Source organism: Mixophyes fleayi, chromosome 7, assembly GCF_038048845.1.
Source record: "Mixophyes fleayi isolate aMixFle1 chromosome 7, aMixFle1.hap1, whole genome shotgun sequence".
NCBI classification, from domain to species: Eukaryota; Metazoa; Chordata; class Amphibia; order Anura; family Limnodynastidae; genus Mixophyes; species Mixophyes fleayi.
Window position 1 is genome coordinate 115,624,390 of NC_134408.1, and position 14,138 is coordinate 115,638,527.

Sequence of the window (14,138 nt, forward strand, 5' to 3'; positions counted from 1 at the left end):
TGATACTCCAACAGATAAAGGAAGGTGGGGAGGGGGGAATGGAGTCATGTGTACAGACTCAAAAGGAGTGCATAGTAAGGCAAGAGGAAAACCAGGAGAGGACAGTATTACAGAGCCCTATAGATTTGAGAGTTTGCAAAAGGAGGGAGTAGTTAACAGTATCGAAGACCGCAAACTGTTCAATAAGGATAAAAAGGAGAGGTGTCCTTTAGATTTAGCAAGGAGAAGGTCATTAGTGACCTTATTGAGGGCATTTTTGGTGGAATGGAGGGAGCGAAAACTGAATTGAAGTGGGTGAAGGAGTTAGTGAGAAGTGTGAAAAGAGGTGAGACTGTTATAGTCAACCTGTTGGAGAAGTTTGCAAACAAAAAGAAGGAGGGAGATAAAGCGATAATTAGAGAGCCAGGGTCAATGGATTTTTTTTTGAGTATAGGGGAGATGAGAGTATGATTAAAGGAAGAGGGGAAGGTTTCAGAGGAGAGGGATATGATGAGGAGGTAGGCAAGATGGGAGCAGACCTCAGAAGAGAGGGAGCAAAGGAGATGGGAGGGGATAGGGTCATGTGGGCAGTTGGAGGGGGGTGAGGAGAGAAAAGTGCGGACTTTATCTGTAGATACCATAGGAAAGAAAGAGAAGGAGAGTGGGCTAGGAAGTGGGGGTGACAGTGGGTAGGAAGGGATAGAGATATGGTCAACAGAGGAGGCGGGGAGGGGGGAAAAAGTGGACAGGGTGGGGGGAGAGGGAGGGGCAAGAAAGGACTGATGATAGGAGATGTCATGAGGCATTGACTTAATTTTGGAGGTGAAGTGGGTAGCAAAGTCAATAGCAGAGAACTATGATGGTAGTGGGGGAGGGGAGAGGAGCGATTTGAAGGTGGCAAAAAGGTGACATGGTTTGAGGATTGGGAGAAGCTTTAAAGAAGGATTGTTTAGTGATAGGACAGTAAGAGGCGAGTATGAACTTAAAGTGAAGGAATTCAGCATGAATGCACAATTTTTAGTCATCTCCCTGCTATTTCTCTCCAGCATCTCTGTCTCTTTCAGACTCTCCATTTGGCAGTGCCTCTTCTCCTGATCAGTGCTTCTCTCCCCGATGTCATCTTCGCACTCCTGCACCTTTCCTTCAGTCTTCTTTTCTTTTGCTTTTTCTGCAAGTTTCCTTCTTGACCCTGGTGTCTTCTAGCTTCTTCCAGCGTCTTCTGTGCTTGACTGCAGCATCTCTTCTACAGAGCTCCATCCTGGTCATTCTCCGCCGCCGAACTGAAACTGAGCTGCGTGGGATGGCTATACAATAGCTGTCACGCCGGGGCAGACTGGTCATGCAGCAAGCCCTGATTGGATCGTTGCGGTTCCAAAAATTCAAATGGTCGGTGGTGAGTCTTGATTGGTTCACTGTTCTGGCCACCGATTGGCTGAAAGCAAATCATTTCCAATTTGCTATCACCAGCGACGGGACCTGAAAGAAGACGAAAAAGGAAATTACCATCGCTGGATTCTGGGACAGGTGAGTCTCTTCTTGTTTTTTTCTTTGCCCACTTCACTCTCTCCACAGCCGGGGACACCTTCTCTCAATACCACAATTCAAATGGGAAAAACCAGGTTCATGGTCAGGGTACTTCACTTATTGCAAGCAGCAGTTAAGGTAGAAGCATAAATTATCTGCTAACATACACACTATTTATTAACACTAGATTTGCAGATTAAAATATTTTTTAAAACCACTGTGTTATATAGTAGGTAAATTAGGAAAATGTTTAGACATTCCAGGAAATGGTAACCCCTATGAACAATACATCATAATCCATCAGCTGCATAATATTTTGTGCTGCGCTGAATTTATCATATATATATATATATATATATATACATATATATATACATACACATATACTGCTTTTGTGTGTCACGAAAATAGCCACAGATGTGTTCCTACATGATCATGCTGAATCTGTACATGTGTAAACGTTGTTGACTTCCCTGTGACAGTGGATGCAAGGATTTACAGAGAGGCATTCCTGTGGGTAGACCATGAGTCCGGACCTGCCACTATGTGATTGGCTACTAGTGGGAAAGGCTACATCTCTCAGCATTCTAAGCAGCAAAAAATAAGGCTGACATTGAAAGCATGGGAGATCAAGGAGCCTGGGCTTACCAGAGAACAATAGAAAGAACTAACAATACCAGACTCCTCTAACTACAGATTCTAATAACTGTACTGAACTGTGTGTTTGTTGTACATCACATTGCTTAGCCATTCATTTAACACAGATGTGCTTACAAACTCCCTATTAATAGATGTATCAAGATGACTTGACTCCATGTATTATTTTCTTTAGGTTAGTCAACCCCTATTAAGAAGCATTGACCTGCCAAGAGCCAGTGGAGTCAGTGGCTGTAAAATACAAACTCCAAATTTGTTCCAGACATTCTTGTCTACCAAACTATTTGATATTCCAAAAATTTTAAGTGGTGAATATATTAAGCTTTATAAATAACTGTCCATCTAATTCCTGTATTTCCTGTATTTCCTGGTATCAACTAGTAAACATTTCAGAATCTTCAAATGCACAAACATCAAGTCAACTAGTTACAAAAGAAAATATATAGTGACAGTGTCATGTCCTGACCTGGGCATGGGTGACATGTGGGTGTGTAATGTTTAATCAAAACAAAACCTGATGGCTTGTCCAAAAATGACTAAAATCTCCCAAATTATACCTCACACTCAGTATTCAAAACCCACTTCTGACACCATTAAGACTTAGGGCAAGATTTACTAAAAGGCTGTTTTGGTGAAACCGCTGGTTTTCAATGATTTTTACGGCAGTTTGAAAACCTCTGGATTTATTAAAGCCCAAACCGCCATTATAATGGTCAGAATTTATATTTTTCCACCACTTTTTAAATCGCCATCCCGATTTTAACCATGATGAAAATGCAAATCGGATTTACTAAGCTGGGGTTTGCAAAACTGCAGGCAAAACTGCCATCCAAATGGCCAAAATAAAACAGGTGGTTGTGAGGGGTGAGATGCTCAAACTGCATGTTGTTTGTGATGTATTGTCATTCAGAACATAAGAGAAAGCACCACTGACATTTAAATTATTTGGGCAAACATTATTTATTGATTAAGGGTGCAAAACTTATTTAATATTAACTTTTTTTTTAAGAGGATGCATTATATTATGGGAAAAATGTGAATATATAATATATTACGATATATAAAATAATATTAACTGATTGATAATGCTGGATATAATTATTTATTTTGCACAATTTTTCATTACATAGTGCCCAAATATTATAATAACTAAATAATTTTGTCCCCTTAATATAATGGGAAAAACATTTCCCCATAAGTTAATATTAAACTAATTTTCCCACTTAATCAATAAATATGTTTGCCCAAATAATTAAAATATCCATGGTGCTTTCTCTTATGTTCTGAATGGCAAAACAGCTCAACCAACATGTTTGAGGTATCAAGCCATTCAGAAGGTGTTAAAACTATTCTGTCCTGTCCTTTGGATGGTGGTTTTGATGGCGGTTTTAACCAAACCGCCGGCGGTTTAGCTTTTTCAATCCACCACACATCACCATCCATTTTAAATCGCAGCCTCAAACCGGCCTATAGTAAATGAGACGGTTTGGACCACTAAACCGCCAGTGATGTGTGGTTTAAAACCACCAACACACTCGATTCTTAGTAAATCTAGCCTTCAGTTTAAGAACTGACACTCTCAGTCCTCATTTACTCTTGGCTGATCGCAAACTGAAATCACAACCTAACAATAAAAATGTGATTACAATCCTATGGTGCTCCTGGGTGAATGTAGACTAAGGGGTATATTTACTAAACTGCAGGTTTGAAAAACTGGAGATGTTGCCTATAGCAACCAATCAGATTCTAGTTGTCATTTTGTAGAGTACACTAAATAAATGACAGCTAGAATCTGATTGGTTGCTATAGGCAACATCTCCAGTTTTTCAAACCCACAGTTTAGTAAATCTAGCCCTAAATATTCCTAGAATTCCACCAAAATCTTAAAACAAATGATTCAGTAAATATACTTATAATAAATAATGGAGCCTAAACTCAATATTAATGCCTACCAAATATTGCAAACATGATGGGGAGTGTTATGCAACTTCACTATTCATAATTTAAATGTTTTCAAACTGAAAAAGTGAGCACAATTTTCCTTCACAACTAGGTATGAAATTATTATTATTATTATTATTATCATTTATTTGTTGGGTGCTACAGGGTTTTCGCAGCGCCTTACATAATACGAACAGTAGACCATACAGGGTAAAACATCACAGAACAATAAACACTAAGTACCAATGCTTCGGAAACTCCGGGCAGACATATGGAGTGAGGGCGGAGCAGAAGAGTCGGTATGGAGACAGGAGGGGAGAGGGGCCCTGCTTATACGAGCTTACATCCTAAGGGAGGGTGGACAAAACAGGCACGAAGGGAGGCAGTGATGCAATGGAGAAAAAGGGACCAGGGGAGAGGAGGGAGAACAAGCAGAGTGGATGAGGGGTTAAGTGGATGGTTGGTAGGCTTTCAGGAACAGGTGAGTTTTGAGTGCCCGTTTGAAGGAGCACAGATTGGGAGCGAGACAGATGGAGCGAGGGAGGTCATTCCAGTGCAGGGGGGAAATTGATCTAAAAAGTCCATCAAATGTGTCAGTTATTTAGTACAAAAATGTTGATCCAATAGATCCAAGGTGAAGTGTGAATTCTTCTTCTCCGGTCATTTGAAAAATATAAACAAAGAAAAAATACAACACAATAGTGTAATATTGTAACAACTGAAAAGTAACAAAAACACCCATTGCAAGGCAAACTGTGTTTCCAAAAACCGAAATTGACAGATCTCTTTATGATTGCACTCACATGACTTATATAAGATGAACACCTCTATAGTTGACCTACTGAAAAGTTACAATTTTAATAGGACAAAAGAAATTTTGCAGAAAGCAACTTAATGCTTTACAGACCACTACCTAAATAGTGTCACATACTATGGACATCTAGAAAATACACACAATGCTATGCAATCATGGTCAATGTAAAAAACAGGGGCACTGGTGATATGTGTAATGAATAATTATTTTAAAACCATAGCTATTCAAGTACAGAAAGTAGGCAGCAATGCAGCCAGGGCTACAAAGGCCACATGCATCTTAGGGGTGTGTTGTGTCTTGCATTACCACACTGATGCCAAAGGCTGTTCTGTTAATTATATTTTTGTGCTAATTAAACAGGTGTCTCAGACACAGGGAATGTTGTATCATTTAATTTGGAGCAGGAAGTTGACTGCTAACTATGAACAAGAAATGGAATGTTGACTAAAAAAACTGGACATCTCAGACACCGCACTGCCAAATCTGACTATCTCCTCCCTGTCCTTATAATGATATAAAAGTAGCCAACTTCTCTATGGAAAATAATCACTGTGATTCCATGCCAAGTCTGCAGCATCTGGTATGTAGCATATATACATATTTTATTCTAATATTCACAGCCCGTTATTGTAACATGTTTCAATTTCATCTATCTCCAATGTCTAGGATTTAATGTTAATTATTTTAGTTTGTGTTTAAAAATATTGTGGGAGAAAAAATCTTTCTTAGATATGTTACGTATGTGGTGAGGATTGTGCAGTTGTCACAATCTATGGGCTTTCCCTACTTTCTCAGCAGCTCAGTTTTCCCATCGACCTGATCAAATCAGAGCCGATTGTAATGAATTTTGACCGTGATACATGGTTGGATGACTTGGTCAAATTGAACAAATAGAACAACCAAAATTACACACTTAGAGCTTTTCAACAGTGCTTAGCTTCACAACCATGTTATTATCAGTATTATCTCTCACACCTATTGTTGACACTAACTGCTCCCACTGTCCTCCTCTCTCAAACCTCTATTTATGTTATTAGATGTGAGACATCTAATAAGGTTAAATCCACCCTTACCAGAAGTTTGAAGGGCTAATTGGTTTAACTACAGATAACATTATATTTACAGGCTTTGGAAAAGTACCAGAGACATTTAATGTTACCAATAATTATGTTAATATATGTGCAGTAAATTAAAAAATCCTTTACATTTGCAACAAGTGATAACAATTTATTTAAGAAATGCCTAGATGCATACATGAATAATAATGAGTGATAACTAAACATAAATGTCTTGGCACTACAAAAGCATATTGGATACTTACTGTTTTAAAGTGCAGAGCACACGTTTTACAAACATTTGTTCACATATTGCAAGAGCTCCTACGATCATGTTTTATTGTACCAAAGCACATTGCACCCGTTGATTTGGTTTTCTAAACTTACTAAAAAATCTTGATCAATGGTGAAACGATGTCGGGCAAATGTGGTGGTGTGTACGCACTCACGACCAGCAGTGTAGACAGATCTCTGTAGAGTGTGCACTGAGATCACAGATCTGAAGGTACATTGTGTCGGTGTGTATGTATGAATCTGCATGTTCATCAGGGGCCTGATTCATTAAGGATCTTAACTTGAGAAACTTCTTATTTCAGTCTCCTGGACAAAACCATGTTACAATGCAAGGGGTGCAAATTAGTTTTCTGTTTTGCACATAAGTTAAATACTGACTGTTTTTTCATGTAGCACACAAATACTTGATAGCTTATTTGTACACTGACATTTAAAGTTGATATTTGTGTGCTACATGAAAAAACAGTCAGTATTTAACTTATGTGCAAAACAGAATACTAATTTGCACCCCTTGCATTGTAACATGGTTTTGTCCAGGAGACTGAAATAAGAAGTTTCTCAAGTTAAGATCCTTAATGAATCAGGCCCCAGGACTTTCAATCGTTGGTGAAATCGTAACAAAAATTGCAAGATTGCATAGGTGTATTCCCAGCTTTACAAGTGGCTGCCTTCAATTTTGGGTGGTTTCAGACGTGATATTTTTGTATATTCTAAAATTGTAACGTTATTTATTTTGTAAAAAAATGAAAAACTGTGCTGTGCCTTGTACTTATATTTATTTATGAACAAGAACTATAATTAGTGTTAGCATTGTAAAACTCCAATTAAGTGGCATCTATATACAATCTGTTGGTATGATATACTTATTTACATTCGTTCTACTATAGCGTTTATAAAGTCTACCCATGTTTGTATGACTGGCATTTACTTTGCCTACAATAAGGATAAGTGCCAGATATACATCCTCAAACATTACCTGTTGCTGTTTAGCAGGGTCTGTTGTGAACTGTCATGGTAGTTGTAAGTGTATTTAAATTAAAATATAGATAAAACAAAGATAGAGTAACCTCAAATATATATGCATGTATCATTAAATGTGTGTCTGTTTATTATTCAAGATTCATCATGTCTGGATTCGGCATATCCTTCGGTAAGTGACTTCTCAAAATCTTCTACAGAACTCTTGGAGTCAACTTACAGCTCCTGACATTGTTTATCACATACATCCCTTATAACAATTCAGTTTTCAAGATAATACATATTCAACTTTTTATTAGCATATGATTAACTTATGTCTACTGTGCCCTAAACCGTCTGTCTCATAAATGTTAGTCATTGTAGGTTATATATGATCATTCCTTGAGTTGAAAGAAAGGATATTCAAACAGCAACAAAGAAAATACACAAAGAGGTTGGCAAGAATATGGAGGTGGTGTTGGCTGATAAAGTAGAAAAAGCTAAGTTGAGGTATATATTACAAACACAGTACCAATATATATATATATATATATATATATATATATATATATATATATATATATATATATATATATAAATAAATATATTTCCACCCCTTGCCACTGCAATTAAGTTTAGAAGTTTTAATCTAGTTTTCATCAAAATAATTGCAAAGTAAAAATTAAAAGACAAAACAAAAAACAAATGTTTTTTAAAGCCCGACTCAAAAGCAGAGTAAATCAATATAACATATTATAATCCAAAAAGAGAAAATGTGATAGTTCACAGTCCATAAACACCATTTAGTCCTGTAAATCAAAGTTAGTTCAGAGTCTCCATTCATCATTATGAATTATTAATTAAATACCTTGCTTAAAGGTAAGTTTAATCGCATAAGTGACATTTCCCATTGTGAAATCATCACACAAAATATTATGAAAGTTTCAGTTTCTTCCTGTATAAATAATATTTTCCAGTTATTGCTCATTGTTCATTCACAGAAAAATTTGAGTGCGATTTTTTTGAAAATTATAAGAGGTGTCCTGTTTTTGTTTTGTTTTTTTCACCTGGTCCGTAGTCCAAATTTATTTAGCTAGTGGTATGGAATTTCTAATCTGGAACACTGTTATCCAGCAAAGTTCTTAAAATCAGAAAGGAAAAAATCAAATTAAAAAATGTTAATAAGATGGGGAATGGTAGTGGCAGTGTAGGAAAAGACAAAAGTATTTTAAAATACGTTTTAGTATATTTTAGGCACGACGCTCCAAATTACAGAAAAAAACCCTTGTCCAGAAAAGTCACAAGCATTCCAGATAACAGATCAGACACCTGTATATGAAAAGCATTCTAGTTTTATGACAGCTTGCGCATTGATTTTAAATTGCTTGAGAGTTCCATTTTATAACCCATGTAGACAGTGTTCTGTTTTAGCACATAAGAAAAATAGTTTCTAAACAATAATAAAGTCTATAAATGTATACAATTGTTTATGCAAATTCAGAAAATAATTGATGGGCACAAATAAAAATGATTAAGATGGCTAGTGTACAATATTATAATAGTCACCCAACATTTCACCTTGAGTGAGAAGCTGATAGCTCAGTAATCAGTGGAATCTGTCCATTTATCCTGAATGATGAATGCCTCAATCTGTGGTACGTAGCTGACAGAGAGGAGTCAAAGGCGAAAGTTTGTTTCCTACTATCAACTTTTCACCATCATTTTATACCACTGATAGAAATCATGTTTTTTTATATATCTTCAACTGCTTGATATATATCCAATCAATTAATGCTTGTTGAATAGCTTTGGTTCTTCGTATCAAAGTCTATCATTTTATAAGTTAGTACAATTAAACATGTTCCATACAATATCAATAATTAACACAACAAGAGTTTCAATATCTGCAAAGGGAGCCTAAATTAACTCTATTCTGTTTCAGGCTTCGGCAATTCTGCACCACGGATCATCCCTTGGATTAACCCCTCTGGCTACTATAACTGGCCAGCAGCAAACTATTACCCATGGTACAACCGTCCTCGCACGTACTATAGACCAAACTGGGGCTATCGTGGTAATTATGGTTATTCTGGCAATAATGGCTATTCTTGGAACTACGGGAATAGAGGCCGCCATGGACACCATGGACACCACTAGCAGAACTAGCATGGGTAGACAAAGGTAAGTCCACATAGCCATTAGTTTAACTCAGATCCACAATTTACGTCCTAAATGTAAACATGATGCAAATAATTGTGGCATGCAAAGCAAAAACCACTTCTCCACTGTTCCCTTTTGCAACAAAATGAATAATATATTTTCTCAGAGTGTTTTTGAAAAGCATAGCTAAAATGGATGTATTAAAATGTGTTAAATGGTGATTTTTGCTTTTGCAGCAATTAGCTTGTTCGAAAAGGGGAGCATTTGATTTGGTAGAGGGGTTCAGAGAAGATTGTATAGGATCGGCAGCTGCAGTTTACAGCCACTGATATGCCTCTATAAAACATATAAAAAAATGTATAAAAAAATAACTTTTAAACCCTATGGCGCACCGTATGTCTAATACTACCCCTCTCACAGACAAAATGTGTATCCATCTATCTAACTATTTATCTATCTATCTATATACATATATATATATATATATATATATATATATACACTGTGTGTATATCTATAATATAAAAGCCTAGTGGCGTGTGTTAGTCTGTGTGTGAAAAAACAAACAAACAAGCTGCAGCGCCACCTGCTTGGCGGAGTTATACACTGATCTACTAAATTCTTAGCATTATCTAATATCTATAATATAAATGCCTAGTGGCGTGTGTTAGTCGGTCTCTGTGTGTGTGTGTGGAAAAAATAAAACCAAGCTGCAGCGCCACCTGCTGAGCGGAGTTATACACTGACCTACTAAATTCTTAGTGTGTGTGGAAAAAAAAATTCAGAAAGGGCTGAAATTTGGTATACTAAGATGTTTTTAATTTGTTAATTTAATTTGTTAATTGTTAAAAGTGTTTATAAAGATTTTAAAAAAATATATATATATATTTCTTGAAGGAGAAGTGACAGTTGGGAGTGGTTGGTGGTTGCCGGGGGTGACAGTGGGGAGTGGTTGGTGGTTGCCCGGGGTGACAGAGTGTGATACTCAGGACCGCTGAGAGAGATCCCTGTGTCTGGATAGACATCTGGATAGATGTGGCGATGAAAATGAAGGATGAGGTGATGGAGAAGAATGATGATGTGGTGACATGTGGACAAAATCACGTTAAAAAAGAGCGCTTACGTCGGGAAGTAACGCTCTTCCCCTGAGGAGGCATGGGCTATGGCCCAAATGCATGACAAGAACCTTTTTAACACCTTAAGTAGCTTGATTTGACTAGAATGCATGAGTATCATGCACGGGTTAACTTGTATAAAAGTAAAAGCCTAGCAGCGTGTGTGTGTGGAAAAAACTATTTTCTCAGAAAGGGCTCATCCAATTGACCTGAAATTTGGTATACTGATATTATTTGACAAAAAAATTAGAATAGTGAAGTCAGTTAACTTCCATCAACCCCCCTTCCCCCCGTGGGAGGGGTAGTAAAGGCTAAATTTACGAGTTGAGGGCTCAAACTCATTTTTGTGAGGTAATTTTACCTCATGAACACACATTAAAAAGGGCGCTTGCGTCGGGAAGTAATGCTCTTCCCCTGAGGAGGCCTGGGCTAGGTCCAAATGCATGACAAGAACCTTTTTAAGACCTTAAGTAGCTTGATTTGACTAGAATGCATGAGTATCATGCACGGGTTAACTTGTAAATATATATACATACTGTGTGTATATGAATATATATATATATATATATATATATATATATACATATATACTTTATATATATATATATATATATATATATATATTTATAGACATATACCTTTATATATGAATCTCAAAAATAATAGTACATACACCCTGAGTGGAGAGTAATAATGCAATACAGAAGAGCTGATAACAGATTAGGATCAGCTAAAATCGCAGCTGTTAAGGGCTGTGTAAACCACCTAATATTTTGTGCAATCAAAAAAAGGGAAAACAGCGCTGAAGGCGACTTGCAGAAATCGGACATTCATACATTTACCCCCAAATGTCTATTACTGAATTTCACAATATGCCATTTGCTTGATTATTGTTACCTAAGATGTAGAATATTTTTGAGATATAGTTATATATAAAGTGTACTAAACTCTTTTTTTTTTTTTTTTTACAGTACAAAAGCTGATTTAGGATGAACTAGGACCGTCAATAAAGATATTATTTCCAATTAGCTTTTTATGTACACAAACATATGTAACACTGAAAACATACAGTATATGCATGTTTAGTCAATTTCCTAGCTATCTTAAGTAATTTAATGACAAAATAAACTTGATTTCTCTTTTTGTGGCCAAATACCCTAAAACCCCATATTATATTGCAAACGCAATGTACTGCAGAATAAAATAATAAATAAATGTGTAAATGTAAAAATAGTTGTGTGTTTCTGTTTATTTTGGGTATGTACAGGGGGATTCAAAAGTCGCAGTACACCCTTTTATTTCAAAAACTCTACAGGAATTGGGCCGATTGGCCGATTTCAAGATGGCGCCCATGTTTGGTACATACCGTAAAAGATAGACCACGTCACCCATATCTTACTGGAGTATTCAGGTTTCCCAATTTCCTGTAGAGTTTTTGAAATAAAAGGGTGTACTGCGACTTTTGAATCACCCTGTACATCAATATCAGTATCAGTTAATAATTTGAAATACACTAGAATCTCTAGTACCGCATGTCAAGTTTTAACCCGGCCCCCCCCAAAAAAAAATATATTTACTTATGCATATTAAAATGGGACAAGGCAGAGTGTTATGTTGTTTCTCTGTACAAGAGTTGAGCAAAAGATATAGGATTTGCCATTTTCAGTTTTCCATAATTCAGCTATATCATGTAAGTATCTAGACCTATTTGGGGAAAGTCTTTAGTGATGTCACTGAAACTTTACTTCAAAATATGAAAACACTTCAATCTCCTTTATTAAACAAACAGCATTCATATTTCAATGCAGTTTCTATGGTCTGGAGGGTCAGAACAATAATGGAATGTTCTCAGCCCCATTGCTGAACTCCTTGGCCAGGCCCAGATAACCTGCAGATAATCTAGGACCCTATATTTTTTTAAAACAAATAATAGTTTTAATTATTTATGCATTTTTTGTGATGGCTATGAAACTGTAAGATAAAACCAAGTTTCCAGTTTCACACATGCGCCAATTCCTGATCATACTTAGCGGCGCACAACAGGGGTATCCACAACGAAAAAGTGCACTTTTATTGCTCTGGATAGCTTTTGAAGTGGCAGCCGAGTTTTGCTTTCAAAAATATTATACATATTGCTGTAACAAAATAATAAATAGTCCCCATCTGAAGAAATAAATAAATAATTGGTCATCTTGCCCCTACGCCTGCTAAATAATCCACAATCAACCCCAGCACTAGGCATCAATGGGTTCCTCATATAACAGTGGAAACCAGCCCCAGGCTCGTCAGCACAGGACTGTTACCTCTATGGGAAGGGTGTCATGGTAATGGAAAGATTGAAACTCTAGCATAATTTATAGAAAAAAATAAAATAAGGGAATACACATGAGCTTCTCTTTGTTTGTTTGTTTTTTCTATAAATGTTGTTGTAGACTGGCATTTCGACTTAAAAGAAGCAGCCTAGCTACATTTATTACAGGGCCACTACTTTTTTTAGTTCAAGTCTGCCTGTAACTTTTTTCTCCATAGTATAATTCACCAAGACCCCTACCCATTATACTAAAATAGTAAAAAAAATCACAGACACAATTTCAAATACAATTTATTTAAATAAAACACTCTCCAAGACATCATCCACCACTTTATTATAAAATAAAATCTTCTTTAGCAACTCTTTAGCAATTGTGTCAGCTTTTATGTGATTTTTTTCTCAGACTTTGGTTACAATGACAGAATAAGTCCCCACTGAATTGCAAACACAGAACAATTTCTAATTAGATTATAATGAATAACAAAGAGAGAACATTTTATGTTATGTTATAATAATGAGGTGAGAGGCTTTATTCAATTAAACTTTATCTTAAAATATCTGCTATTGTGAAACTACATGTTTTAACATGCAATGGCAGCCAGGGCATTGTGGGACATGTAGTTCCACAGTAGCTGGCAATAATTCCACAACAGTCAGTCAAAAACACCTTGGGATTCAGGGCTCCTCAAAGTTGCACACAAAACTTTTAGTTTCACATACAACTTTCTTGCTTGTTAAACCCCAAACTTTTCACATGTGCTTGATAATTTGAATGCAAAAAGTGAAAGTAATACATTGGGCTCAAAGTGGAATGCTATTTTGTTTGGCCAAAAATTTTATATGCACAAAAATTTTCACTTAGTAGAACTGAAGAGGTGCCTAGCAAAGGACTTAGCTAATTGGCAGCATCAGTAGGCAGGTAAGTTTTCTTAATTTTCAGAGTCCCCCGGCGCTGGTTACCAAAAGACGTTGACAGACAGAGGATCGCTGGAGAACGAATGGGTTCATCAAAGAAGAATGCTGGGGACCATCCAGAGAATAAGCAGCAGGGGGATGGTAAAGAGCGTTCACTGCTCCCCCATGCTGCCGACAAAAGCTGCCAGAGTACATTAAGGCCCTTGGGCAGCCCTCTTCCAGGCCCATGCCTACACTCTTTTTTACAGAATTTGGGCTCAAGGCTCGTGTCATCTTATGGGCACTGCTTCATTAGTGGGCATAAGTCCCGGGGCGTTTAGGTATTAGGTTTAGTTAGTACTACTTTGGATTGCAATTATAGTTCAGGACTAGTCTGTGGCCCAAGTAATATTCATGTTTAGGCTGTGTGGCAAAGT

General features: G+C 36.7%; 1 long non-coding RNA gene across 1 annotated transcript; it reads left to right on the forward strand.

The window, feature by feature from the left end:
* Window positions 1-5,426: 5,426 nt before the first annotated feature.
* LOC142098033 (uncharacterized) lies at window positions 5,427-11,727 on the forward strand. Its single transcript, XR_012678292.1, has 4 exons — window positions 5,427-5,495; window positions 7,383-7,414; window positions 9,164-9,402; window positions 11,468-11,727. It is a non-coding gene; the product is annotated as an uncharacterized LOC142098033 (long non-coding RNA).
* Window positions 11,728-14,138: the final 2,411 nt, after the last annotated feature.